The sequence below is a fragment of the Salmo salar genome, chromosome 04, assembly GCF_965601325.2.
Source record: "Salmo salar chromosome 04, fSalSal1, whole genome shotgun sequence".
NCBI lineage: Eukaryota > Metazoa > Chordata > Actinopteri > Salmoniformes > Salmonidae > Salmo > Salmo salar.
Genome location: NC_138294.1, coordinates 90,120,881 through 90,146,911, shown reverse-complemented (window position 1 = coordinate 90,146,911; position 26,031 = coordinate 90,120,881). Strand labels below are relative to the sequence as shown.

The 26,031-nt window shown below is 42.5% G+C and overlaps 1 long non-coding RNA gene across 1 annotated transcript; it reads right to left on the bottom strand.

Annotated features, from left to right (window-relative positions):
* Positions 1 to 21,674: 21,674 nt before the first annotated feature.
* LOC123742508 (uncharacterized) lies at positions 21,675 to 22,639 on the bottom strand. Its single transcript, XR_006769691.2, has 2 exons — positions 22,491 to 22,639; positions 21,675 to 22,264 (listed from the first exon to the last, which is right to left on the bottom strand). It is a non-coding gene; the product is annotated as an uncharacterized LOC123742508 (long non-coding RNA).
* Between the last annotated feature and the right edge of the window lie 3,392 nt (positions 22,640 to 26,031).

Below are 26,031 nucleotides of genomic sequence, written 5' to 3'. Positions count from 1 at the left end.
GCCAGAGACCTGGAACTCCACGTGGGTCGTGCGCGCTGGGACCACCAGGTTAGAGTGGCAGCGGCCACGCGATGTGAAGCGTTTGTATGGCCTGTGCAGAGAGGAGAGAACAGGGATAGACCGACACATAGTTGATAGGCTACAGGAGAGGCTACGCTAATGCAAAGGAGATTGGCATGAAAAATTAACTAAACAACTGGGGAAGCGAGAGAGCAGGCCATCCCTCACTAACAATTCACTGAAACACTAAAACGCTAAAATATAACTTTTCTAGCTACCACTAGAAATTAAAATTGATGTAACCTACAGTGGTTCAATGTTTACAGAAATAGGCTCAAACTTAGTTTATTCCGCTAGATAACTTAGTACAGTATTCTTCCGTGAAAACCCACCTAGTGCACCGTGTCCTATGACGCCGTAGCTAACTAGCTAACTAGCATGCTAGCATCCTATAAACACACGGTTAGCACCAATACTTGGTAACAACAAGCTATCAATGGATCATTCGTGTCCGTGTCTAGTTCATAACGCAGAAGTAATTAAACGTTGGCTAGCTAACACAAAGTCAGTGCTGCTAGCTACACAAGTGGCCTACACATCTCGAATGTTCAGAAAGTTAAGCTTACGTTGCAAAAATCTTATTGACAAAAAATTATACAGCTAGCTGGTAGGGTTAGCTAGCTAGCAGTGGGCGTGTTGTAGACTATGTTAGAAAATGTAGCTGGCTAGCTAACCTCGATAGTTACTCTGTACTACGCCTTTATCTTGATACAAAGACAACTATGTAGCTAGCTAACATTACACTAGTGAAATCGTTCCGTTGTAATGTATATAGTTTCTACAGTACTGCTAATTGGTAAAGTTGGCTAGCTAGCAGTGGCTGTGGTGTTATGGTGTTGACGCCGTTTCGAAAACGGCGCGAACGAACGAATACAGCTGGCTAGCTAACCTTGTTAGTTCCTCAGAGCTACACCTTTATCCTTGATACAAAGACAGCAGATACAACTATGTAGCTAGCTAACAATACACTAATAAAATCGTTCCAATGTAATGCTCCAATGTAATGTAATGTAATGAAATGTAATATTACCCGCGGAGCGAGGTGCAGCACGACCACTCACTCCAGCATCCGGAAGTTTTACTGTGGATATAGATACTTTTGTACCGGTTTCCTCCAGCATCTTCACAAGGTCCTTTGCTGTTGATCTGGGATTGATTTGCACTTTTCGCACCAACGTACGTTCATCTCTAGGAGACAGAACGCGTCTCCTTCCTGAGCGGTACGACGGCTGCGTGGTCCCATGGTGTTTATACTTGCGTACTATTGTTTGTACAGATGAACGTGGTACCTTCAGGCATTTGGAAATTGCTCCCAAGGATGAACCAGACTTGTGGAGGTCTACAAATCTTTTTCTGAGGTCTTGGCTTATTTCTTTTGATTTTCCCATGATGTCAAGCAAAGAGGCACTGAGTTTAAAGGTCGGCCTTGAAATATATCCAAAAGGTACACCTCCAATTGACTCAAATGATGTCAATTAGCTTACCAGAAGCTTCTAAAGCCATGACATCATTTTCGGGAATTTTCCAAGCTGTTTAAAGGCACAGTCAACTTAGTGTATGTACACTTCTGACCCACTGGAATTGTGATACAGTGAATTATGAGTGAAATAATCTGTCTGTAAACAATTGTTGGAAAAATTACTTGTGTCATGCACAAAGTAGATGTCCTAACTGACTTGCCAAAACTATAGTTTGTTAACAAGACATTTGGGCAGTGGTTGAAAAACGGGTTTTAATGACTCCAACCTAAGTGTACGTAAACCTCCGACTTCAAGCCTGTCACGGCTTTTGAGAGTCATGATAGCTCGCAGTGATGATGCAAAAAATATATTATTGATTGAATTAACTACTGTAATGATGAACTCACGAATAATTAACGTTACACTCACTGCTGATAATGTCTTGATAAATAAATAAATACAGTTTAAATTGATGAATTACACAAAGTAGGGAACTTTGAATTTTCAGAGAGGAAGGATGTGATTCTGTTCAATGAGAGATGAATGAACATAATGTTGCTTTATATAATGTTAATGGACAAAGCATGAGAATGATTAGGGTTAATATTATAAATTCCAATAGCACGAGATAAACTATGTAACATTAAATACATTAATGTATAAAACATCAATATTAACATATAAATATAACAACTAACAACAGTTGTATCACCAACTGACCTCTGACCTCTCCCTCCATCATATATACTGAGTACTAACAGTTATGAACACCTGCTCTTACCATGACATATGCTATAAAGTTATGTTGGATTACATGGAAATGATGTCCATTTCCTTGGAACTATCTTTAAAAATGAGGTTGCATGAACACAAAAGAAATAACGAAACTAATTTGATTTTGAGAGGAAATGTCGGTCTTCACTACCAACGCGGCACCCCTGGGCCTGGTGCTGGGGGATGTTGTCATAGGCGTGAAACACTTCTCTGCCATGCAGCACCAGCCCTACCCCAGGGTGGTGAGCAGTAAATACATCAAGGGTGGGTTCAGGAAGGCTTGGATTTCCCCCCTGAACCGGACGGTCTATGACCACACCCAGGTGGTGAGGATCACAGCAGCGGCCCCCATCGCTGCCCCCACAGCAGTGACCACCCCAGCCCCATAGCAGCGACCCCGGCGGCACCTACAGCAGCTCCCTGTGCAGTGAACACCACCACTGCCCCCATAGCAGAGACCACCGCAATTCCAGCAGCAGCAGCAACCCCATCCCCTGTGTGCTGTCCTACCTACAAGCAGGTCACCCCAACCTGCCCTCTGGTGACCACAGGCATTGTCTCAGTGAGGCTGGAAAACATCCTGATGCCTCCCATCTTGGCAAACAAGTTTGGTCAGCAGAAGCAACCGACCGTGAGGCATAGACTTCTTCTGCTAGCTTAGGTCATCACCGCTGACGACTTCAATGAAATGCTCATCCGGCAGGACCAGGAGAAGAAGGACAAGGAAGAGGCAAAGCAGAGGAGGCAGGAGGAACTGCACAGAAAGAGGGAGGAACTGCACAGGAAGAGGGAGGAACTGCACAGGAAGAGGGAGGACTTGCAAAGGAAGAGAGAGAACAGGAAACGCAAGGCTGAGGCACCAGGTTGCAGACCTCGCCGGAGGGGCACTGTGCCATCTGCCGCAACATCAAGCCACCGATTGATGAGGATGACATTGACGAGTGGGTGCAGTGTGAGTTCTGCCAGCTCTGGTTCCATCTCCAGTGCCTGGAGTTGCAGGGTTGCTTGTGTAAATGCAGATCAGAGATTGGCACAGTGGTATTCTTTGTAAGATTCTGCACATCAAAGTGCCATGCAATTCAATATCGATTGATTCAGTGCTTGTTATTGATGACCACATTTCTATTAGCACCCTACTCATGAAAAATGTGTTTAATATTAATACTAATTTAAATGAAGAATGAAGTTTTCTTTCAAGCGTTTTTGGTTAAGCATGTTCTTGATCTGAGAGAGAAGCGCTAACCCTGTTGGAAAGACGGCACACAATGAGTTGCATAATTTTTTTATTTCTCCTTTATTTCACTAGGCAAGTCAGATAAGAACAAATTCTTATTTTCAATGACATCCTAGGAACAGTGGGTTAACTGCCTTGTTCAGGGGCAGAACGACAGATTTTTACCTTGTCAGCTCGGTGATTCAATCTAGCAACCTTTCGGTTACAGGCCCAACGCTCTAACCACTAGGCTGCCTACCCCCCCTACACTCTAACCATTAGACTACCTACCCCCCCTACACTCTAACCACTAGACTACCTACCCCCCCTACACTCTAACCACTGGACTACCTACCACCCCTACACTCTAACCACTGGACTACCTACCCCCCTCTACACTCTAACCGCTAGGCTACCTACCCCCCTACACGCTAACCGCTAGGCTGCCTACCACCCCTACACTCTAACCACTAGACTACCTACCCCCCCTACACGCTAACCCCTAGACTACCTACCCCCCTACACTCTAACCACTAGACTACCTACCCCCCTACACTCTAACCACTAGGCTACCTACCCCCCCTACACTCTAACCGCTAGGCTACCTACCCCTCTACACTCTAACCGCTAGGCTACTACCACCCCTACACTCTAACCGCTAGACTACCTACCCCCCCCTACACTCTAACCACTAGACTACCTACCCCCCCTACACTCTAACCACTAGACTACCTACCCCCCCTACACGCTAACCCCTAGACTACCTACCCCCCTACACTCTAACCACTAGACTACCTACCCCCCTACACTCTAACCACTAGGCTACCTACCCCCCCTACACTCTAACCGCTAGGCTACCTACCCCCCCTACACTCTAACCGCTAGACTACCTACCCCCCCCTACACGCTAACCACTAGACTACCTACCCCCCTACACTCTAACCACTAGGCTACCTACCCCCCCTACACTCTAACCACTAGGCTACCTACCCCCCCTACACTCTAACCACTAGACTACCTACCCCCCCCCCCTACACTCTAACCACTAGGCTACCTACCCCCCCTACACTCTAACCACCATGCTACCTACACTCTAACCACTAGGCTACCTACCGCCCCTACACTCTAACCACTAGGCTACCTACCGCCCCTACACTCTAACCACTAGACTACCTACCCCCCCAACACTCTAACCACTAGGCTACCTACCACCCCTACACTCTAACCACTAGACTACCTACCCCCCTACACTCTAACCGCTAGGCTGCCTACCACCCCTACACTCTAACCACTAGGCTACCTACCCCCTACACTCTAACCACTAGGCTACCTACCCCCCCCCCCTACACTCTAACCACTAGGCTACATGCCCCCCTCTACACTCTAACCGCTAGGCTGCCTACCACCCCTACACTCTAACCACTAGGCTACCTGCCCCCCTACACTCTAACCACTAGGCTACATGCCCCCCTCTACACTCTAACCGCTAGGCTACATGCCCCCCTCTACACTCTAACCGCTAGGCTGCCTACCACCCCTACACTCTAACCACTAGGCTACCTGCCCCCCTACACTCTAACCACTAGGCTACCTGCCCCCCCACACTCTAACCACTAGGCTACCCCCCTACACTCTAACCACTAGACTACCACCCTACACTCTAACCACTAGGCTACCTACCACCCTACACTCTAACCACTAGGCTACCTACCACCCTACACTCTAACCACTAGGCTACCTACCACCCCTACACTCGAACCACTAGACTACCTACCACCCTACACTCTAACCACTAGGCTACCTACCCCCCTACACTCTAACCACTAGACTACCTACCAGCCTACACTCTAACCACTAGGCTACCTACCACCCCTACTCTCTAACCGCTAGACTACCTACCCCCCCTACACTCTAACCACTAGGTTACCCACCACCCCTACACTCTAACCACTAGGCTACCTACCACCCTACACTCTAACCACTAGACTACCAACCACCCTACACTCTAACCACTAGACTACCTACCCCCCCCCTACACTCTAACCACTAGGCTACCTACCCCCCCTACACTCTAACCACTCTAACCACTAGGCTACCTACCCCCCCCCCCCCTACACTCTAACCACTAGGCTACATGCCCCCCTCTACACTCTAACCGCTAGGCTGCCTACCACCCCTACACTCTAACCACTAGGCTACCTGCCCCCCTACACTCTAACCACTAGGCTACATGCCCCCCTCTACACTCTAACCGCTAGGCTACATGCCCCCCTCTACACTCTAACCGCTAGGCTGCCTACCACCCCTACACTCTAACCACTAGGCTACCTGCCCCCCTACACTCTAACCACTAGGCTACCTGCCCCCCCACACTCTAACCACTAGGCTACCCCCCTACACTCTAACCACTAGACTACCACCCTACACTCTAACCACTAGGCTACCTACCACCCTACACTCTAACCACTAGGCTACCTACCACCCCTACACTCGAACCACTAGACTACCTACCACCCTACACTCTAACCACTAGGCTACCTACCCCCCTACACTCTAACCACTAGACTACCTACCAGCCTACACTCTAACCACTAGGCTACCTACCACCCCTACTCTCTAACCGCTAGACTACCTACCCCCCCTACACTCTAACCACTAGGTTACCCACCACCCCTACACTCTAACCACTAGGCTACCTACCACCCTACACTCTAACCACTAGACTACCAACCACCCTACACTCTAACCACTAGACTACTTACCGCCCCTACACTCTAACCACTAGGCTACCTACCCCCCCTACACTCTAACCACTAGACTATCTACCACCCTACACTCTAACCACTAGGCTACCTACCACCCCTACACTCTAACCACTAGACTACCTACCACCCTACACTCTAACCACTAGACTACTTACCGCCCCTACACTCTAACCACTAGGCTACCTACCCCCCTACACTCGAACCACTAGACTACCTACCCCCTCTACACTCTAACCACTAGGCTACCTACCCCCCCACACTCTAACCACTAGGCTACCTACCACTCCTACACTCAAACCACTAGACTACCTATCCCCCTACACTCTAACCACTAGACTACCTACCCCCTCTACACTCTAACCACTAGGTTACCTGCTGTTCGTTACGTCGTGACACAACACGATGTAACGTACAGCATCAGAGGGGTCCATTTTTTTCAGATTTTCTCTAATACTTTTATTTATTAACCTTTATTTAAACAGGGAGTCACATTGAGATAAAACTATTTTTAACAAGAGGGCCCTGTATATGTTTACAAATAACACACAAAACATAAATAAAACACAACAGCCCTACAAAACACACTATAATAAAACGCATACACAATCCTAAACATATTTAAGAAAAGCAATCGCATTGTGTAACATAAGTCTCCAATCAATAATTCAAAATGCTTTTGTATTGTTCCACACATAAGGGGCAAAAAAAAACTAAAAGGAGATTTTCCCAATTCTGTGGAGACCAAATGGATCTGTGAGAGAGTTATCCATCCCTGAGAACGGTTTGGTAATTTCTACGTCTAATATTTAAGCCAATTAATTAATGTACTGTAACGTAGACGCAGGAAGCAGGTGTAGTTTGTGAGTTTAATAACAACGAACATTGACCGCCACAAAAACAAGAGCCGCGTCTGACATGGAAACACAAACAATACTAAAAAGTGCTATATAAAGGGTAAGTAATCCTGGAGTAATGAAGTCCAGGTGTGACTGATGATGAGACGCAGGTAAAGATGGGTTGCCAGGACCGGTAGTTAATAGACTGGTGACGTCGAGCGCCGGAGCGGGAGTGGACGTGAAATGTACAGAGGAAGTTTCTGCAAGACTGCTTTGTAAATAAATAAATAAAAGAGAATGCAGCTCTCTTCTTACAGACAGAGAGGTCCATCCCACATGTTTGTAAAGAATACAATTGACAAGAGTAGTGGGCTAAAGGTCAGTTGTCTGTGACATTTTAGAGACACACTTGCATACAGCCATACATGCACTCATGAAGAAGTTTCACTTACACACGGAACATTGAGAGAGAACTGACATTGAAAGAAAATAAGAAAAATAAGACATTTATTGGGACTGACATTTTTTAAGATAATAATCAAAAGGTTACATATGTTGAAAGCATGGTGAAACATACAGTGGGTATATTAAAGGATGATGGGGTAATGCAGTAAAATGGTTAACAATGCTCTAATGTTGTTTGCTTTAAGGTATGATGCATATAGACTGTTTGTTAAGCTTAGAGGAACAAGGCCTTAGGGCCTGTAGGAGGTTGATAATGAAATGTTTAAGTTGGTGGATGTTTTAAGATGTAATGGAAGTGATAAATTAGGTTAGAGTGGGATTATAACTGAGTGGAGTAGGGAATGTTAATGATTAAAAGTGAATGATAATGTAATGTACTAAGCTTGCGTTGGAAATCCCCTGGTCATAGCGGCCCGGAGGAGACATTCTGTGAAAAGCAAGCGGCCTGCCTAGGCGAGGAAAGGTTGGGGTTAGTGGGTAGCTTTTTAGCATAAAATGCATTTATTTTTTATTATACTTGTTTTTAAAAAGTAAAATTCTAGGAGGAACCCTTATGGTTACCTCATTGATAGAAGTGTGTTAAAGTAGTTGTTAAGAGTTTTTAGACGCTGTCTGAGTGACTGGTCATCCTGAGGGGGAGACAAAAAACTGTTTATAGAGTTGTAGAAGGTAAGAAACAATTTTTCTTGCTAACGTAACAGTATAGCTTCCATCCCTCTCCTCGCCCCAACCTGGGCTTGAACCAGGGACCCTCTGCACACATTAACACCTGACACCCACGAAGCATCGTTACCCATCGCGCCACAAATGCCACGGCCCTTGCAGAGCAAGGGGAACAACTACTTCAGGTCTCAGAGCGAGTGACGTCTCCGATTGAAACGGTATTAGCGCGCACCACCGCTAAGACAACAGCAGGTAAGACAACAACAGCGGGTAACCAGCTAAGGCAACAACAACGGGTAAAAGGCGATGAATGCGCAGAGAGCTAGGTAGGTTAGGTACACACAGGACCTGAGTTCGAGGCTGGGGCCGATAGATAAACAAAATGAATTACCGTCTTAGTGAACAGTCCCGGAGGAATCAGCTGTGTAGCCGAGTGATCATAAGGTCCAATGAGCAGCAATAGGTGAGACGGAGCCGTTCGGTAGTCACTACTACGCTAGCAGGCCGGGAGACACGGCGTTCAGAAAGCTAGCGGGCCGGGAGACACGGCGTTCAGAAAGCTAGCGGGCCGGGGATAGCAGATGGGTCTTCTGCGTCGTCGCAACGAAAAAGCCTGCTCCTGCTCCAAAAAAAACTGTTAGACCCCCTGAATTAGCCATGATAAATTGAACTACAATATGTAGGTAGCCAGTCATTTATGGGAGAGAATTATGTGGGAATAGCTGGTTGACTGTTCTAAAATTCAGAAGGCCTTAAACCAAAGTTTAGACTGACCCCTTGGAAAATTGTGAGAAAAATGGGTAAAAACAAAATGTGAAAATAAGTATAGCGCCAGGACAGGATAAATGGATTTTGTACATTTGGCAAAATGAAACAGAGGAACCATGAACAATCAGTATTGTTTGCAGTGGAATCACACTGGGCCTATGGTAACACCACAAAAGGGGCTTAGATCCCATTGAGGGTTCTGGTGACAGGGTGAATGGCTACTGTGAGGATAATATAAGATTAGGCAGTGAGTATGGGATGAAGAAAGATAAATAAAGGTTAATCGCAGTGGTGGAAAAAGTACCCAATTGTCATAGTTGAGTAAAAGTAAATATACCTTAACAGAAAATGACTCAAGTAGAAGGGAAAGTCGCCCAGTGAAATATTACTTGAGTAAGTCAAAAAGTATTTAGTTTGAAATATACTTAAGAATCAAAGTCAATGTAATTGCAAAAATATACTAAAGTATCAAAAGTAAAAGTATAAATAATTTTAAATTCATTATATTAAGCAAACCAGGCGGCACCATTTTCTTTATTTTCAAATGTATGAATAGCCAGGGGCACACTCCCAACACTCTGACATGATTTACAAATGAAGTTGTGTTTGGTGAGTCTGACAGATCAGAGGCAGTACCCAGCTGATTTGTACGGGTCCAGGTTTTGCAGCTCTTTCAGAACATCTGCTATCTGGATGAAGGAGAAGCTGGGGAGGCTCGGGAAAGTAGCTGCGGAGCTGGGTTAGCCAGGAGGAAAGCACGGCCAGCTGTAGAGAACTGCTTATTGAGATTTTCGATTATCATGGGATGTTTACATTTTTACATTTTCGTCATTTAGCAGACACTCTTATCCAGAGTGACTTACAGTAGTGAATGCATACATTTCATACATTTTTTCCCCCCGTACTGGTCCCCCATGGGAATCGAACCCACAAACCTGGCGTTGCAAACACCATGCTCTACCAACTGAGCCACACGGGACCATATGTTCTCTTGATAAGTGTGTGAATTGGTCCATTTTCCCATCCTGCTAAGCATTGAAAATGTAATGAGTACTTTTGGGTGTCAGGGAAAATGTATGGAGTAAAAAGTACAATATTTTCTTGTAGTGAAGTACAAGTTGTTAAAAATATAAATAGTAAACTACAGATACCCCCCAAAAAACAGTTAAGTAAAACATACTTTAAAATACTACTTAAGTACTTTACAGCACTGGTTAATCGAGAACTCTCCTGAAAATTGCACTAAAGAGCACTTTATGTTATCTAGGGTGCAGAAGCTGGTTTGAGCCACTCATAAACCACGGGTTTAGGTGCGATATATTGCGCTAAATAAAAAGCTAGAGAAACATGTGCTAGACGAAAAAGATAAACTGAAATAGCAGTTGTGGTTAACGCTGGGGGCACCCAATCTATGACGTAGAATATGAAGACACCAGAGGCTCTAAAGCAAAAACATAAAATACTAAGAAAAACCCCCATAAAATACCAAGAAAGAAAACCGGGGCCTCGAATCTGATATAAAGATTAGCCGCTTGTGACGTAGGCCTAAAGAAAATAATGGGCCAATCATATCGAGTGTGTTGCCATGACGAATTTGACGCTATCCACTTCAAAACAGTCTGAATGGCATTAATGAAGCCTATGGATGGAGTAGAATATAGTATAACTTTATTGTGCTAAGGATGGAAGTCATATATACATGTAGTTATTACCAAACATGAGATCCCCACATTGTAGCCTGTACATTGAATATATTCACTGATCATGTACTCTACCTTGGCAAATAAAGGTGTGGTTCAGGTATGAATGTCTGACATTCTTTTTGAGTCATATCCAATACCAAGAGTAAACTCCAGTCTTTGAATGATGCTGTGTCTGCATGTATGTATTACAATTATATACTTCAACAGTGTTTAGCAATCCTGGTCCATCTATGGTTACACATTGTAACTATGCAATAGACTAGAAACATGATTTAACTAATTAAAGACTGGTTTGTAATTCATATATATAGAAACAGAATTTTAAAAAAGTACACTATACTTCCTATGCATCATGTAAATACTTGAAAAAACAGTTCATCTCTATCTAATTTCCTTCATCTGCACTGATCTGAGGACACAGGATAGGTGTAGTATTTCATCAAATGAGAGACTTTATTTCAACCAGTAGAGAATTTGAAACGCTTTGAAAAAAGTTCAAGTCTTATAAATACTAGAGGTCGACCGATTAATCAGAATGGCCGATTAATTAGGGCCGATTTCAAGTTTTCATAACAATAGGAAATCGATATTTCTGGACGCCGATTTGGCCGGGTTTTTTTTTTAACATTATTTTTTTTACAACTTTATTTTACTAGGCAAGTCAGTTAAGAACACATTCTTATTTTCAATGACGGCCTAGGAACGGTGGGTTAACTGCCTTGTTCAGGGGCAGAACAACAGATTTTTACCTTGTCAGCTCGGGGATTCAATCTTGCAACCTTACGGTTAACTAGTCCAACGCTCTAACCACCTGCTTTACATTGCACTCCACGAGGAGCCTGCCTGTTACGCGAATGCAGTAAGAAGCCAAGGTAAGTTGCTAGCTAGCATTAAACTTAGCTTATAAAAAACAATCAGTCAATCATAATCACTAGTTAACTACACATGGTTGATGATATTACTAGTTTATCTAGCCTGTCCTGCGTTGCATATAATCGCTCAGGTACACGTTGCTCCAATGCCTTTCTTAAAATCAATACACAACTATATATTTTTAAACCTGCACATTTAGTTAATATTGCCTGCTAACATGCATTTCTTTTAACTAGGGAAAATGTGTCACTTCTCTTGCAACAGACTCAGGGTATATGCAGCAGTTTGGGCCGCCTGGCTCGTTGCGAACTGTGAAGACTATTTCTTCCTAACAAAGACAGCCGACTTCGCCAAACGGGGGATGATTTAACAAAAGCACATTTGCAAAAAAAGCCCAATCGTTGCACGACTGTACCTAACCATAAACATCAATGCCTTTCTTATAATCAATACACAGAAGTATATATTTTTAAACCTGCATATTCAGCTAAAAGAAATCCAGGTTAGCAGGCAATATTAACCAGGTGAAATTGTCACTTCTCTTGCGTTCATTGCACGCAGAGTCAGGGTATATGCAACAGTTTGGACCGCCTGGCTCATGGCGAACTAATTTGCCAGAATTTTACGTAATTATGACATAACATTGAAGGTTGTGCAATGTAACAGGAATATTTAGACTTAGGGATGGCACCCGTTAGATAAAATACGTAACGGTTCCGCATTTCACTGAAAGGGAAAACGTTTTCTTTTCGAGATGATAGTTTCCGGATTCGACCATATTAATAATGACCTAAGGCTCGTATTTCTGTGTGTTTATTATATTATAATTGAGTCTATGATTTGATAGAGCAGTCTGACTGAGCGGTGGTAGGCAGCAGTAGGCTCCTAAGCATTCATTCAAACAGCACTTTCGTGCGTTTTGCCAGCAGCTCTTCGCTGTGCTTCAAGCATTGCGCTGTTTATGACTTCAAGCCTATCAACTCCCAAGATTAGGCTGGTGTAACCAATGTGAAATGGCTAGTTAGCCGGGTGCGTGCTAATAGCGTTTCAAACGTTACTCGCTCTGAGACTTGGAGTGGTTGTTCCCCTTGCTCTGCATGGGTAACGCTGCTTCGAGGGTGGCTGTTGTCGATGTGTTCCTGGTTCGAGCCCAGGTAGGAGCGAGGAGAGGGTCGGAAGCTATACTGTTACACTGGCAATACTAAAGTGCCTATAAGAACATCCAATAGTCAAAGGTATATGAAATACAAATCGTATAGAGAGAAATAGTCCTATAATTCCTATAATAACTACAACCTAAAACTTCTTACCTGGGAATATTGAAGACTCATGTTAAAAGGAACCACCAGCTTTCATATGTTCTCATGTTCTGAGCAAGGAACTTAAACGTTAGCTTTCTTACATGGCACATATTGCACTTTTACTTTCTTTTCCAACACTTTGTTTTTGCATTATTTAAACCAAATTGAACATGTTCCATTATTTATTTGAGGCTAAATTGATTTTATTGATGTATTATATTAAGTTAAAATAAGTGTTCATTCAGTATTGTTATTGTCATTATTACAAATAAATGCATTTAAAAAAAATAAAAAAAACGGCCGATTAATTGGTATCGGCTATTTTTGGTCCTCCAATAAATCGGTATCGTTGAAAAATCGTAATCGGTCGACCTCTAATAAATACATAATACATTTATTATAATTGTAATATTATGAATAAAAGTTCTGGTGTGCATTATAAAAACAGAGGAAGAAAGAGGAGGTAGGGAGAGGTGTGAGAGTGTGAAAGGGAAAGAGGTAAGAACAGAGGAGCAGGGAAGGCAGCATATGATTAATGAATTACAATGCTACTAAACTTAATATTCTCTCAGTTCATCACAATTACATAATATTGTCTCCTAACCAGCCTTGGGCTCCCAGTCGGCCTGAAGGTTATCTTAAGAGCGGGTGATGTGGCGATGACGGGACTGGGGGTTGGCAGCCTTCCCTGTAGCTCAGTTGGTAGAGCATGATGTTTGCAACGCCAGGGTTGTGGGTTCGATTCCCACGGGGGGCCAGCACAGGGAAAAAAAATGTATGAAATGTCTGTAAGTCGCTACTGTAAGTCGCTTTGTAAGTCGCTTTGGATAAGAGAGTCTGCTAAATCACAAAAAAAAAAAAAAAAAAATCCTCTCTCACATCAAAAGAAAGCTGCAGATGAGAGACAGATGGAGAAAAGAGATGTATTAATTAATTCTAAGGCTTAATCTTGCTAACACGGTCAGTCATCATAATCATCAGGAGGTGAAATGCAAAACTGACCAAGGATCATTAACTCTGGGACTACTACATCTCTAGCTGTTTTTCTTTCAATAATACTTCCAGTTGACCCGACCATGACGCGACCATGTGACCTCTGATCATGCTGTGCCCTCTATGGAGCCAGTTCAGATGCAGGAGGGGTTCACCAACACAGCTGATATAACCCAGAGGACTTAGGGAGAAGGGGGAGAGGGATGAGGTGAAGGAGAGAGACTTATTTAAAAAATATGGTAGTTGAAGAGACTGTGTTCAACAGGAATCTGTGTGTGTTGCCTCACCTGCTGTCCACACTAAGTGGCTGGAGAGTACTTTATACTGAAAAACATACAAGGACAAACAATATAGCGTAGTTATATAAATAATGAAGATTATTACTATTCTCCATGGTTGGTCCTATTGCCTATTCTTTGAAGGTGGAAGGAGCCACAGTTACAGTGCTTTCGGAAAGTGTTTAGACCCCTTCCCTTTTCCCACATTTTGTTACATTACAGCCTTATTCTGAAAACATCTCATCAATCTACACACAATATCCCATAGTGACAAAGTGAACAGGTTTTCAGAAATGTTTACACATTTATAAAAAATAAAAAACATTTACATAAGTATTCAGACCCTTTGCAGTCGCCTCTTCACTGTTGACGTTGAGACTGGTGTTTTGCGGGTACTGTTTAATGAAGCTGTCAGTTAAGGACTTGTGAGGCGTCTGTTTCTCAAACTAGACACTAATGTACTTGTCCTCTTGCTCAGTTGTGCACCAGGGCCTCCCACTCTTTCTATTCTGGTTAGAGACAGTTTGCGCTGTTCTGTGAAGGGAGTAGTACACAGCGTTGTTCGAGATCTTCAGTTTCTTGGCAATTTCTCAAATGGAATAGCCTTCATTTCTCAGAACAAAAATAGACTGACGAGTTTCAGAAGAAAGTCCTTTGTTTCTGGCCAATTTGAGCCTGTAATCGAACCCACAAATGCTGATGCTCCAGATACTCAACTAGTCTAAAGAAGGCCAGTTGTATTGCTTCTTTAATCAGAACAACAGTTTTCAGCTGTGCTAACATAATTGCAAAAGGGTTTTCTAATGATCAATTAGCCTTTTAAAATGATAAACTTGGATTATCTAATACAACGTGCCATTGGAACACAGGAGTGACGGTTGCTGATAACGGGCCTCTGTAAGCCTATGTAGATATTCCATTAAAAATCAGCCGTTTCTAGGTACAATAGTAATTTACAACATGGAAATGTACCAACAAAAAAAATTGCTTTTCTTTCAAAAACAAGGACATTTCTAAATGACCCCAAACTTTTGAACGGTAGTGTATGTACAGTTGAAGTTGGAAGTTTACATAAACAAGTTTTAATGACTCCAACCTAAGTGTTTCAACCACTCCACACATTTCTTGTTAACAAACTATAGTTTTGGCAAGTTGGTTAGGACATCTACTTTGTGTATGACACAAGTAATTTTCCCAACAATTGTTTACAGACAGATTACTTATAATTTATAATTCACTGTATCACAATTCCAGTGGGTCAGAAGTTTACATACACTAAGTTGACTGTGCCTTTAAAGAGCTTGGAAAATTCCCCAAAATGATGTCATGCCTTTAGAAGCTTCTGATAGGCTAATTGACATCATTTGAGTCAATTGGAGGAGTACCTGTGGATGTATTTCTAGGCCAACCTTCAAACTCAATGCCTTTTTGCTTGATATCATGGGAAAATCTAAATAAATCAGCCAAGACCTCAGAAGAAAAATTGTAGCCCTCCACAAGTCTGGTTCATCCTTGGGAGCAATTTAAACGCCTTAAGGTAACACGTTCATCTGTACAAACAATAGTATGCAAGTATAAACATCATGGGACCACACAGCCGTCATACCGCTCAGGAAGGAGACGCGTTCTGTCTCCTAGAGATGAACGTACCTGGGTGTGAAAAGTGCAAATCAAACCCAGAACAACAGCAAAGGACCTTGTGAAGATGCTGGAGGAAACCGGTACAAAAGTATCTATATCCACAGTAAAACGAGTCCTATATCGACATGAAAAGGCCCCTCAACAAGGAAGAAGCTACTGCTCCAAAACCGCCATAAAAAAGTCAGACTACGGTTTGCAACTGCACATGGGGACAAATATCATACTTTTTGGAGAAATGTCCTCTGGTCTGATGAAACAAAAATAGAACTGTTTGTTCTCCCCGAGCTGACAAGGTAAAAATCTGTCGTTCTGCCCCTGAACAAGGCAGTTAACCTACTGTCCCTAGGCCGTCATTGAAAATAAGCATTTGTTCTTAACTGACTTGCCTGGTTAAATAATGGTACATTTAAAAAAAAAAATTTTTTACTTGAATATGTTTGAGGCCATTTTGATACACTGACTTGGTATTACTGCTTGCGTTTAGTATGTTAATCGCAGGACCCACTCTGCCATTGTCCTGGACCCTACTGGGTTCCCCTAATGCGGAGCGCCATATGAGTGAAAATCTGGTCAAGCACATCAGGTATGATAAATCTCTATTCTATTGTCTGGCAAAACGATTGTTCAGCTATTTCTCTAATGTCCGGCATAGTATTCACAATTCATTAAGTTGACCTGTTAATGATGTTGAGACTATTGTTACATTTATAGTCCAGTTGCATACTGAAGACTCAATTAGTTGTATTCATGCTATGAAGAATTATTGATCTCCGTTCAAGCATGCCATCTCAATCATGAGCAGCCATTGTTCATGTGTTATGCAATGCAGGTGTATGAATATTGTTGGACCTAGTGAGGAGAGAATGTCATGGTATATGTATAAACAAGTCATGTTTCACTCCCCAACCAGATACTGGTTTGAGCAATGAATCCCATAAAACCAGCACAGAATCTTTGTTCAGCAATGTTCCCTGCCAGGTGACAACAATACCTCACACCAAGCAAAGAGATGACTACAATTGTGTCGCTTATGTGCTTCTGGTGAGTTCATATGCTAATTAGTTCCCAGGATAATTCAGTAGGCAAATCTATGATATGTTAGAAATCTGTGTGTAACCCTTAAGGGTAGGCCACCCAAAAGTGGGCCAAAAACAAATTCACCCAATGTTCACATGCAGAGATCTTTGAGGGTTTAGCCAAAGTCATTCCATTGAAAGGATTAGATTAGCATAACACGTTCGTATATATATGTTTCACACTGGTCATGTGCACACCAAAGAAAATTGTATTTTTCTGTTGCTAACCGATGTGCTATGTTGTCCACTAATGAATATGACCCAGGTCAATGAAGAACCTGGTTGCTATGACCCAGGTCAATGGAGAACCTGGTTGCTATGTGACAAATTCTATATGAAATGTTGGTGCACCATCTTCAAATCAGTGGAGCTTCAACATCACCAGTGTTCTGGCTTGTTCACATGATTACAGTCAAGCAACAAAGGTTTTCCAAAGTCTAAGTCTATCACAAGAAATCAGATGATCATTATTGTTAAGATGACAAGGCAGTTGGAGGCCCTGCTTTTCACATTTTCATATTTCCTCCAATGGCTCTATAGATGGTAGACATGATTTGTCCCATCGTCTGTTTACATACTACCTAGATGGCCAGAGAGTTAATGCAGAGGGAGAAGGTACTAAGTGACCCAACTGTCCCAATGCATGTTAACATCAGTGGGGCCAGAATGGTGGTGGCGAAAGATCCTGGACAAAGGTGAGATTGTCAGATTTTAAAAAGTGATAGACAATGTAAAGCTGAAGGATTGTAGCCTAGTCTATATCATACACTGTAGCATGTGTCATTACCGTGTGATGGGCTATAAGGTGCTGCAGCCCAAGTCACTGCTGCCTTATCTCATTTAGTGTTGCTACATTGGGCCCCTACTTTTATAGACTATTGATAGTGTTTTGATGGCACTATTGTTCAACTTGCCATGTTTGAGGTTGGCAACGTTTTGCTGTAGTTTCAGCCTACATGGAGGTCAAAGTAGCTGACCGACTACATGAGAAATCCTAAGTAGCCTTATAACCTAACATAACTTCCCCCATGTTGGATTGGAGGGCGGTTGTTTTCTTTGAATGGTTCATTTGGTTGTTGGTAAATATAGAAAGACCTGAAAGAGACACAAAGACCGACTGAACTTCTCAAAACACACCTAAAACATCTTTTTTTCATCTTAGTTTAGAAGAAATGGGGAATTATTCAAGAAAATTGTAAGGGTGACCATATATTTGGCCAGAACTGTATATAGTATATCATCTTAAGGCCTTATGTGATATAGCTGACATGCTTTTTTTTTTGTTCTTTCAGAACTTGACAGGAAACTCTATTGCAGTTTCTGTGCAACAGATGAGGGGGGGGGGGGCTGGGTGATAATTATTGTTACACGGGCAAAAGCAAACCCGAGTGCCCATCAGTTTGCATACCAGCTCCATGTCACACAGTTGACGTGACAATTCCATAAGAACTTTAATCTTTCAATGTTTGAACGGGGCCCAAACATGTCCGTTGCTCTATAAACAATGGTCGGAGTCTAGGCAATTTGCTGTGGTCTGAGAGGTGTTGACTTTTGTCATAATTCTATGTCTAACCTTAAAAGGGATGGATTAGTAATTTCACTCGTTTAAACAGTTTTCTTACATTTAAAACAGGTAGTGACTTCAATCTTCAGGTTTAACTAGCCACTGCCAGCAAATGCTAACTGTCATTTCTTTACCAAACTGGATTGTCGGTCAATGATTTCACCTGGAATTGAATGGCAGTGGCTAGTTAAACAAAACCAAATCGTGTATTGCTGAGCTATCCTTTTAACTGTGACATATCATGGAATCAATGGCCTAATTCACATTTACTTTCACAGAGGGAGTGCTCCAGTTGGTACCACACCACCTATGCTGGTGTATCAACACAGAGCTAATCCTGCCTTACAATGGATGTGCCCACCCTGCCACCATTGAAGGCCTGCACACCAAGGCTACTATTGCGTCAGTATGTTTCAAGGATGGGGTCCAACAACGCAGCAAGAGGCAATCCGTGTGTGGGAGATCTTCACCTACTTCTTCGAAGAGGGTGCTGTTCCCTGGCAACACCATAGACTACACTATGCACAACCAAAGGCTCTTTTAAGAGCCATCCACACTGCAATAAGAGTATCCTTCCAAGGTACTCTTAATAATGAATTAAAATGCCTTTATTTGAATGCCATGTTCAATTGAAGGCCATGCAGTTTAAACGCGTCGGATTTTTAAAACTTTGTTTCTATTGAACATGCCATAGAAATAAAGGCATTTTAATTCATATGAAAAGTGCCTTGGTTCTCCTTCTTGATGACCAATCTACCTTTTTTACCAAAGAGCCCCTTCTGTCTACCAAAATGTACTATTGTGTACCTTAGTAGCGCTTCCCTTCCACTTCTTTCTAAGAGTATTCTTCCATTTACTTAGCTAATGTCAAATGCAGTTATTCAATTCCAAGTTTCTCTCCCGTTGATTTCTACTTCTCAGGTGAGGGTGTGATGTCTGTATAAAAACAGGCTTTTTTAAAGTCACCCATATTGAAAACAATTAGACACCTTATAACCCACACCTTCACGTTCATGTATCAATATGTTTGATGGATTGTGTTGTGCAGTAAGTAGGCTCAGATGTCTGTGGCTCCTTCAAAAGAATAGGCAAGAGGAAACTAAATTATTTATATAACTACGCTATATTGTTTTTCCTCGTGTCTGTGCATGTTTTTCAGTATAAAGTACTCTGCAGCCACTTAGTGTGGACACCAGGTGAAGCCACACAGAGATTCCTGTTGAACACAGTCTCTTCAACTACCTTATTTTCTAAATAAGTCTCTCCTTCACTTCATCCCTCTCTCCCCTTCTTCCTAAATCTTGTAGGTTATCAGCTTTCAGTGAACCCCTCCCGCATCCGAACTGGCTCCATAGAGGGCACAGCATGGTGAGAGGTCACATGGTCAGGTCAACAGGGAGTATTATTAAAGAGATGCTTTCCATTGAAATACAGATAGATGTAGTAGTCCCAGAGTTAATGATCCTTGGTCATTTTAGCATTTCACCTCCTGATGATGACTGGCAGTGTTAAAATAAAACAAGGCTTAAACATCTCTCTCCATCTGTAGGTATGTTTTGATGTGAGAATTCCAACCCCCAGTCCTGTCATCGCCACCTCACCCGCTCTTAAGATAACCTTCAGGCTGACTGGGAGCCCAAGGCTGGTTAGAAGACACCACTAGAGACTATATTATGTAATTGTGATGAACTGAGAGAATATTAAGTTAAGTAGCATTGTAATTCATTAATCATATGCAGGTCTTCCCTGCTCCTCTGTTCTTATACCTCTCTGTCTTTTACACTCACACCTCTCTCCCCACCTCTCTCTTCCTGTTTTTATAATGCACACCAGACATCCAATGAAGTACAGATTTAACTTATTTATATTACAATTAATACTTATAATTTATGCATTTATAACACTTGAACTTTTTTCGAAGCATTTCACATTCTCTACTGGTTGAAATTAAGTCTCATTTGATGAAATACTACACCTATCCTGTGTCCTCAGATCAGTGCAGATGAAGGAAATTAGAGTATTTGAGTATTTACATGATGCATAGGAAGTGTAGTGTACTTTCTTTTAAACTCTATTTCTGTATATATGAATTACAAATCAGCCTTTAACTAGTTAAATAAATGTTTCTAGTCTACAGCCTAGAGGGAGGAGGTCAGAGAACTGGCAGTGTGGCGCAGGACAATAACCCCTCCCTCAATGTGAGCAAGACAAAGAAGCTGATTGTGGACTACAGGAAAAGGAGGGCCGAACAGGCCTCCATCAACATCGAAAGGGGCTGTAGTGGAGCAGGTCGAGAGTTTCAAGTTCCTTGGTGTCCCCATCACCAACAAACTTTTATTTAACTAGGCAAATCGGTTAAGAACAAATTCTTATTTCCAATGACGGCCTAGGAACAGTGGGTTAACTGCCTTGTTCAGGGGCAGAACGACAGATTTTCACCTTGTCGCCCCAATCATGGTCCAAACATACCAAGACAGTCGTGAAGAGGGCACGACAAAACCTTTCCCCCTCAGGAGACTGAAAATGTTTGGCATTTGTCCCCAGATCCTCAAAAGGTTCTACAGCTGCACCATCAAGAGCATCCTGACCTGGTATGGCAACTGCTCTGCATCTGACCGTAAGGCGCTACAGAGCATAGTGCAAATGGCCCAGTGCAACACTGGGGCTAAGCTTCCAGCCATATAATAGGCGGTGTCAGAGGAAAGCCCATAAAATTGTAAGAGACTCCAGTCACCCAAGTCAGATTGTTCTCTCTGCTACCGCACAGCAAGTGGTACCGGAGTGCCAAGTCTAGGACCAAAAAGCTCAACAGCTTCTACCCCCAAACCATAAGACTGCTGAACAATTAATAAAACCACCACTGGACAATTTACACTGACCCCCCCCCCCCCCCCCGTACACTGCTGTTTATCTATACACAGTCACTTCACTTCTATGCATAGTCACTACATGTACAAATGACCTGAACTAACCTGTACCCCAGCACGCTGACTTGGAACCAGTTCCCCCTGTATATAGCCTTGTTATTGTAACTTTTTATTATACATTTTTATTTTAGTCTACTTGGTAAATATTTTTTCAACTCTTCTTGAACTGCACTGTTGGTTAAGGGCTTGTAAGTAAGCATTTCACTGTAAAGTCTACACATTGCATAGTTACAATGTGTAACCATAGATGTCATATGACCAGGATTGGTAAACACTGAAGTGTATAATTGTAATACATACATGCAGACACAGCATCATTCAAAGACTGGAGTTTACTCTTGGAACTGGATATGACTGAAAAAGAATGTCACAGACACTCATACCTGAACCACAAATGTATTTGCCAAGGTAGAGTACATGATCAGTGAATATATTAAATGTACAGGCTACAATGTGGGGATCTCATGTTTGGTAATAACTACATGTATATATGACTTCCATCCTTGGCACAAAGTTATACTATATTCTACTCCATCCATAGGCTTCATTAATGCCCTTTGGCTGTTCTGAAGTGGATACAAACAGCTATGATAGCTGAGGTTCATAACTAGGTTCTGAATTAATATTTATACCAAACGTTTCAGGGTCCCATACACAGATCAGCTACATAGCTAGCTACACATCCATAGGCATACAGGTATTTTTATCCTCCACTACACAATAAGCAAGAAAATGGTTAGCTAGCCAAGTTACGTTACTTCAGCTGCATTTCATGGCAAATATCAGCAAGGCAAGCATACAAAATTGTACATTCAATTGGCTGTAAATGCTTTAGCTAGCTAGATTCTTTACATCCACTGTTTCACAAGTCGACAGCCTGGTTTGGTGTTTTTCTCAGGAGTCCCTAAAACATTAAACACGAATTACAATTTCATACTCATGTCACAACACCCATAAAGCTAGCTAGCTGGCTAATGTTAGCTAGTCAGCTAGCTACCTAGCTAAATATCGATTTTCGTAAATTAAACGTATGACCAAAACATATTTCTAATCGTTTGTCTCTACATTAACTAAACATATTCCTCTCAACTGTGCATATGTTGCATGATTCGTTATGGCGTTATAATTACCTAACATTTGCTTCGCAGTATTTTTGTCAGCCATCTTTGTTGAAGGAAGTCTCCAGCGGTGGGTCGCATAGCGTCAAATTCGTCATGGCAAGACACTCGATATGATTGGCCCATTCTTTTCTTTAGGCCTACGTCACAAGCGGCTAATCTTTATATCAGATTCGAGGCCCCGGTTTTCTTTCTTAGTATTTTATGGGGTTTTTTTTCTTAGTATTTTATGTTTTTGCTTTAGAGCCTCTGGTGTCTTCATATACCACGTCATAGATTGGGTGCCCCCAGCGTTAACCACAACTGCTATTTCAGTTTATCTTTTTCGCTTAGCCCTTGTTTTTCTAACTTTTTATTTATCGCACCTAAACCCCGGTGGTTTAGGACTAGCTCAAACCAGCTTCTGCACCCTAGCTGGCATAGGGCTCCTGAATTCAATTTTCAAGAGTCCTCGATTTAACCAGTGGTGTAAAGTAGTTCAGTAAAAATACTACTTAAGTAGTTTTTTGGGTATCTGTACTTTACAATTTATATTTTTTTGTACTTTTACTTCATTATAAGAAAATATTGTACTTTTTAGGGAAAATGTATGTAGTGACACCAAAAGTATTCATTACATTTTGATTGCTTAGCAGGATGGGGAAATGGACCAAATCAAATGTTATTAGTCACATGCGCCGAATACAACAGTGAAATGCTTACTTACGAGCCCCTAACCAACAATGCAGTTAAAAAAAAAGGTTCAGGAGTCTTGTGGCTAGAAGCTGTTTAGAAGCCTCTTGGACCTAGACTTGGCGCTCTGGTACCGCTTGCCATGCGGTAGCAGAGAGAACAGTCTATGACAAGGGTGGCTGGAGTATGACCATTTTTAGGGCCTTCCTCTAACACCGCCTGGTATAGAGGTCCTGGACGGCACGAAGCTTGGCCGCAGTGATGTACTGGGGCGTTCGCACTACCCTCTGTAGTGCCTTGCGGTCAGAGGCCGAGCAGTTGCCATACCAGGCAGTGATGCAACCAGTCAGGATGCTCTCGATGGCGCAGCTGTAGAACCTTTTGAGGATCTGAGGACCCATGCCAAATCTTTTTAGTTTCCTGAGGGGGAATAGGCTTTGTCGTGCCCTCTTCATGACTATCTTGGTGTGCTTGAACCATGTTAGTTTGTTGCTGACACCAAGGAACTAGAAGCTCTCAACCTGCTCCACTGTAGCCCCGTCGGTGAGAATGTGGATGTGCTCGGTCCTCTTTTTACTGTAGTTCACTATAATCTCTTTTGTCTTGATCACGTTGAGGGAGAATTTGTTGTCCTGGCACCACACGCCCATTCTCTGACCTCCTCCCTATAGGCTGTCTCGTCTTTGTCGGTGATCAGGCCTACCGCTGCTGTGTCACCGGCAAACTTAATGATGGTGTTGGAGTCGTGCCTGGCCGTGCAGTCATGAGTGAACAGGGAATACAGGAGAGGACTGAGCACGCGCCCCTGGGGGGCCCCTGTGTTGAGGAACAGCGTGGCGGATGTGTTGTTACCTACCCTTACCACCTGGGGGCAGCCTGTCAGGAAGTCCAGGGTCCAGAGGGAGGTGTTTAGTCCCAGGGTCCTTAGCTTATTGATGAGCTTTGAGGGCACTATGGTGTTGAACGCTGAGCTGTAGTCAATGAATAGCATTCTCACACAGGTGTTTATTTTGTACGGGTGGGAAAGGGCAGTGTGGAGTGCAATAGAGATCGCATCATCTGTGGATCTGTTCACACACTTATCAAGAGAACATTTCTACTGCCTCTGATCTGGCGGACTCACCAAACACAAATGCTTCATTTGTAAATGATGTATGAGTGTTGGAGTGTGCCCTTGGCATACATAAAAAAAAATTAAAAATTAAAAATCAAGAAAATGGTGCCGTCTGCTTTGCTTAATATAAGGAATCTGAAATTATTTATAGTTTTACTTTTGATACTTAAGTATATTTCAAACCAAAAACTTTTAGACTAACTCAAGTAATATTTAACTGGGTGACTTTCCCTTTTACTTGAGTCATTTTCTGTTAAGGAATCTTTACTTTTACCCAAGTATGACAATTGGGTACTTTTTCCACCACTGCAATTAACCTTTTGTAAGAGAAATGACAAGATTGTTATAAATACTTTTATTGCATTAAATTATTGTTTTATGCAACAGAAGAGGGTTCTTAGAACACTGTCATCTGTGTGTGTTCTGAGAATGGGCCTCTGGGGGCTTAATGCTGACAGAAGATTTACGATGCCTTGGGTGATAAATCTTAACAAGACTGCATTCTATAGCATGAGTTGGTGTTTCTGTTCTGAGGTACCAGGTTCGAGATGGCTGCAGTTTGACGCCTAGACCCTGGTTTCTACACATAATGAGAACAGTCTTTTACACCAGATACTGTCTGCTGTGAATTATTAGTATCTTTCATATATATCCTAACCTTGTGACCCATTCCATACATCTGTTGTTTGTCATGAACATTCGGGAGGGTGTATCTTTGGTTTTTAACATGTTTACTAAACTGCCTGCAGACTCTATGACCTTTCCTCCACCAGTGTAGTAGGCCCTAGTTATCATGTTAGCCTCTTGCTCTTCATATACTTGCCAGAACAGCTTCACTATCTCAGGTCCATTTTCTGTCTGTTCCCATAGAAACCCTGTTGTACACTTTTTCGCTACTCCATTAATTTCCTCCTTAAGTTGCAGCGATGAATCTGCCAACCCTGTCTTATTCGGACATATGTTCAAACAAGTCACTACTATTTTCAAATTCTACTCCCTTTAACCATTTATTTAGCACTTCTCATCCTTTTATTACCTGTCCTCCGAAACCTGAGCACTCACCTTGTCACGTCTACTCCTGCTCCTCCTCCTCCTCTGCAGCATTCAACGTTGCAGGTTTACTAATCACTGGCTCTGACAACCATCATTATGCACACCTGGCAACATCGTTATGCGCATCTGTGCCTCATTATGTGACACACCTGGACTCCGTCACTTCACTGATTACCTCCACTTTTTCTGTCACTCCCTTATTTCCATTCCCCAGGCAGTATTGATTATGTGTTTGATGTCCAGACACTAATTTTGTCTTGTATCGTTCATTGCATTATTAAACTCACCACCTGCACTCGACTCACAGCGTCTGTTACACACATTCTATATCTATTTTAGTTGTGCATTCCTCCTTTAGTAAATCGTTTCGTTTAGCGTACACATTTCCTTTCCAATATTTTTTTTTTATCCCTGTTTTAACACCCACGCATAACAAGCAGGACCCTACAGCAAAAGCAGGCATCAAACGAAAGCAAAACTTTAAACTACTCATCCAATCCTTTTGCTTCAGCGTCCGACCTCTGCTCTCCCCATTCAAAATGTTTATTTTGTAAGGATTCCAGGGATCCATTACCCTAAATTATATTTTTGGCACCCATAGGTCGCTGAAGGCATCTACCAGCATTCCTTTAACCCCGTCACTTGTAGCCTGGCATGTTAGCCTAGCCACAGTAAAGCCTGTGCATGCGTCAAAATCACAATAACCACAATAAG